The sequence below is a fragment of the Salarias fasciatus genome, assembly GCF_902148845.1.
Source record: "Salarias fasciatus chromosome 7 unlocalized genomic scaffold, fSalaFa1.1 super_scaffold_4, whole genome shotgun sequence".
NCBI classification, from domain to species: Eukaryota; Metazoa; Chordata; class Actinopteri; order Blenniiformes; family Blenniidae; genus Salarias; species Salarias fasciatus.
In genome coordinates, this window is record NW_021941229.1 from 24,115,259 (window position 1) to 24,119,713 (window position 4,455).

Below are 4,455 nucleotides of genomic sequence, written 5' to 3' on the forward strand. Positions count from 1 at the left end.
GGATGGATGAAGAGCTGGAGTTTACCCAGAAGGGGGCGACAATGCTCCATTTAGAGTTTGGAGTGATACAACACACCAATCAAGTCAGTGCAGCAATCACACAGCTGAACAGAAAGAATTTCATTCCATTAAATACACCCAATCTGACCTCACAACACTTACTTTTTAAGCTTATCTCATCAAGCCCAACTTTTTTGTCAATTTTTGTGAATAAAGAATAAAATAAAACCCACACAAATAGGTAAAAGTATTAAATAGAAGTTTATAATTGTCCAACCAGTGCAATTTAAATCTTTACAACCATATGGATAGTTTGACTTTCACAACTCAGAAAAACAGGAAAAATGTATGGAAAGCACAAAAAGTTCATGCTACAGTATAATATGAAAAACATGAGGTACCAGTGAATTACTGGTCCTGGTAGACCACCTCGTACAACCGGAATTTAATCCGATCTGAGTGAAGTGGATCATCTCAGGTGTTTACATTTCACATTTACAATCCGTTTCACCTGAAAATCCTGCACGGCGTTGCAAACCACTGGAGAAATCGAAGAACGTGATTCTCACACTGCTGCCAGATGCATATGAGCTCACTGCAGCAGGTGGATAATGGAGTCGTCAGCCCCTAAATGGGACTGGTAAGCAAACTGCAGGGGGTCTAGCAGCGCTTCACTTGCGGCCTCAGATGGGCCAAGACCAGCCTCTCCAGAGCCTTCATCAGATGGGACGCGAGAGCAACTGGTCGGTAGCCATTGAGGGCTGATGTAGTCAACTTGTTTGGGACAGGAAACCAACTGGACGTCCTCCACATTATCTATTGAGATGCTTTATTTATCTCCTGGATCACAGATGACCTGGTGGGAAGGCCACAAAGGTCCCTCAACAACAAAGACTACAATGACAATACAGTCCTTCACCTTTGGAAATCTTCTACAAAACAAGGACAAAGATCTGTGTTATAAATGAATCCCAGGTCTACTTCCCTCAAAATGTGCTGTAATGAACAGATGGAGCCTGTGTGGTGTTACCTGGACTAGTTCATGAGTGTTGCCACAAGGGGCAGACCCATGCATAGATGTTGTCTAGGCTGCTACATTCTTTGCAGAAGAACCCAGTGCTTCAGTGATCCGTCCTGAATGCAGGGTGTTTAAGTAGACGTGCAATGGTGTTTTCCTCTTCTCAAGCAAATGATTGAAACAGAAGTTAACTGCAGTGGTTTGTATGCCTCAGCAAAAAAAGTGCTGTTGTCTCAATAACTTGTCTTTTGTCCTTGATAATCAGTTAAATGATTTAAGAATCTTCCATTAGAGAAAATTTGATTCACAATGCAGGACACGTTTCTGAAACAGCAGATGTGAAACTAAAACGGTGAACATTCCAGAACAAACTGAGTAAAATAAATAAAAATCATGACAAAAGTTGTATTTCAAAGCTCATCAGTAGCTTTTATTGAATTAAGACAATTTTTACAAAACATTTTATTCAGGAAAACTTTTTTTTTTTTGCAAACTACAACTTTGCAGAAACATTGATTTTGACTTACTTTCTTAAAAACATCTTTACCTCTGGATTAGTTTATAAAACGTGACATTCAGACACCACACCACACTCCCTTACAAAGAGGAGGCGATAAACACACAAAGGTCCCCGTTTCTTTCACAAACAATGTTTTCCACCTCGAAGACATTTTAACAAGAAATCTCACAAATGCATTGCTTTTCGTAAGAAAAACAAAAATCACACTGGCACTATTTAACTTGTGGCAAATGTAACATTTCAAAGTTCTACAAAAGGTCTGCAATGTAACACTTGAAAGGTTAAACACGGTAACCATAATCATTGATTTGAGACACTAATATGAAATGAAGAAACCATCCTTTCATCATAAGCAATCACAAATCAATTACCCAGCGCACACAGACCATAATTCAATATAAATAGGCTCAGATTTTACCAGATACTTTTCCGTTCATTTTGAAAAGCATTTATTTTCGTCCTGTGCTTTAAGGTCCAAAATCTCCAAAAGTAAATATTTCTGCTACTTTCGCTAAATTACTGTCTTAATCATTTTTGTTAAGAGACACGGTGATATTTATTAATTTATATTATTTGATCAACATCTAACAGACTCAGTGATAAGACTTAGTGAAAATATAGTTCAGTAACAAAACCTGTCATTTAAAAAGACAACGCAGATTAAAATAGAATTAATTAATACTGAAATCTTAAAAGTAATCTATAAAGTTGAAAAAAAAAAAGTCTGTACAAACATAAAGCAACGCACAACCAAAAAATAAAATTTGCGGGAAAGACCGATGCGCCAAAAGATTCAAATAAATCCAGTGAATATTTAACACAAAACACAAATAAATAGCCAGTGTACACATGAAGGAGTCCTGTTTTCTCATAAATACTCCTCGTCAATGGTTTCTAACCTTACAATACATAAACAAAAAAAATAAAAAGCATAAATATAAAAGCATCTTCTTAAAAAAAAAAAAAAGAAAGACAGAAAAAATGCACATAAATAAATACAAAATTCCTAAAACCGTTCTTGTCATTAGTATAAAAACTGATAGAAACAAGTGAGTATCCTGAATCTTGAGAGTCTGCGCTCGCTCCCTCTGTGTGAACTTCTGTTACTGTTTATTTATTCCGCTGAAAAGTTCGGTCCATTTCACAAGTCTTTACTTGAACTGATCTGGGATCAGATTCATCTGCGAGTGGATACTCGTGGGGGGCTGGAGATGCCCTCCGACCAGTCGGACATGTTGGAATGGGGACGAGCTGGACCACTGGTCGGGCGAGCCGGGGGAGGGCGTCAGGAAGGGGTGGTCGGGCACCTGCAGCTGGTGGCTGGGCGTGTTGTCCATGGGGCCCGAATAGCTGTGCTGGGAGGGCGGCGTGAGGAACTGCGTGCCCAGGATCTGCGTCTCCTGCGGCATCACCGTGTGGATGGGCATGGAGCGGCCCGAGCCGCTGTTCTGCTGCGGCATGTCGGAGCCGTTCAGCTCCACGTTGGGGAAGCTCTGGCCGAGCGACTGGCCGGCCGCCGCCGCAGCCGCCGCCGCGGAGCTGGAGTTCTGGTGCTGCAGCTGCCGGGTGTGGGCCTGCTGCATCATGTGCGCCGACGAGCCCAGGTGGCTGGTCTGCAGGTTCTGGTAGCCCATGATCTGAGAGAGCGTGGCAGTGCTGACGCTGTGCAGCGCTCCCATGATGTTGTGAGTGATGGCTGGCGCCGGGTTAAAGCTTCCTTGCTGGCCGACGCCCGGGTGCATCCTGGACACCCAGTCACACTGGCCTCCTCTGCCGCCGCCCATGGACGTGGAGCCCTGGCTGCTGGGGCTGGACACCGGCAGGTGGGACAGGCGGGGTGCATTTGGGTCAAAAGACATGCAGGCCAGATCTTTCCCCATACTCATCTGGCCCATGTGGGAGTCTCCGTTGCCTTGTAAATGATTTAGAGACATCGGTGGGGACTGCTGAAAGGGTGACGGCATGGGAGGAGAAGCCACATCCGACAGGTATCCGTGGGAGACTCAAGCGAATCCACCGGAGAGAGGACCGCTGAGGTGTCCAACAGGTTGCCCTTCCCATCCACAGACTTCTTCTTCTTCTGACGAGAGTCTTTGCCCCCGTCCTTGCTCCCCTTTCCACCAGAGCTCAGTTTACGGACTTTCTTGACGGAGAGGTTGGGTTTGAGGTTGCCCAGATAGTCGTTGGGCGAGCAGAGCGGCGGCGAGAGGCTAGGCGCTGAGGGGGTGCTGTGAAGCCCCGGGCTCCGGACCACGTTGTACTCGTCGAGGAGCCGGACGATGTCGTGGTGCATGCGCTCCTGGGCAATGTCTCTGGGCAGCTGGTCCAGATGGTCCGTGATCTCACGGTTAGCGAAGTGCTCCAGGAGGACTTTAGCCGTCTCAAAGCTGCCTTCACGCGCCGCGAGGAAGAGCGGCGTCTCTTCCTACAATCAAGAAAACAAAAAAACATGATTGCATCAAACTGACACCTCCTCATTATACAGTCACCCCGCTTCAAATATATTAATCATCGTAGATATTTCCCAGTAACATCAAAGCTTACAAATAATACAGGCTAGCACGCTCCATTAGCTCTGTTATTGCTGTGGAATATCTTATTTAAAACTGAAATCCAATCCCGTGCTCAATCACTCTGGCATTCAGCTAATTTGCCACTCCCCCAGCAAGTCTACACATTTCTCCGTATTTTTAGACCCTGCACGTCAAAACCTAAATTTAGCACATTTCAAATATTTTTAAAGACCCCCTGGGGCGTCCTCCTTCATGGCAGCAGCATGTTTTACATACCTTGTCTTGCATGTCTTTATTGGCACCGTTTTTCAGCAGCACCATGGCGGCCTCCACGTTATTCACAGCCGCGGCCCAGTGGAGCGCGGATTTGCCTGCAGAGGGAGGGAAAAAAAAAGAGTGAAAAA

General features: G+C 44.8%; 1 pseudogene; it reads right to left on the reverse strand.

Moving 5' to 3' along the window:
• Positions 1–2,607: 2,607 nt before the first annotated feature.
• LOC115382598 (neurogenic locus notch homolog protein 1-like) lies at positions 2,608–4,372 on the reverse strand (annotated as a pseudogene).
• Positions 4,373–4,455: the final 83 nt, after the last annotated feature.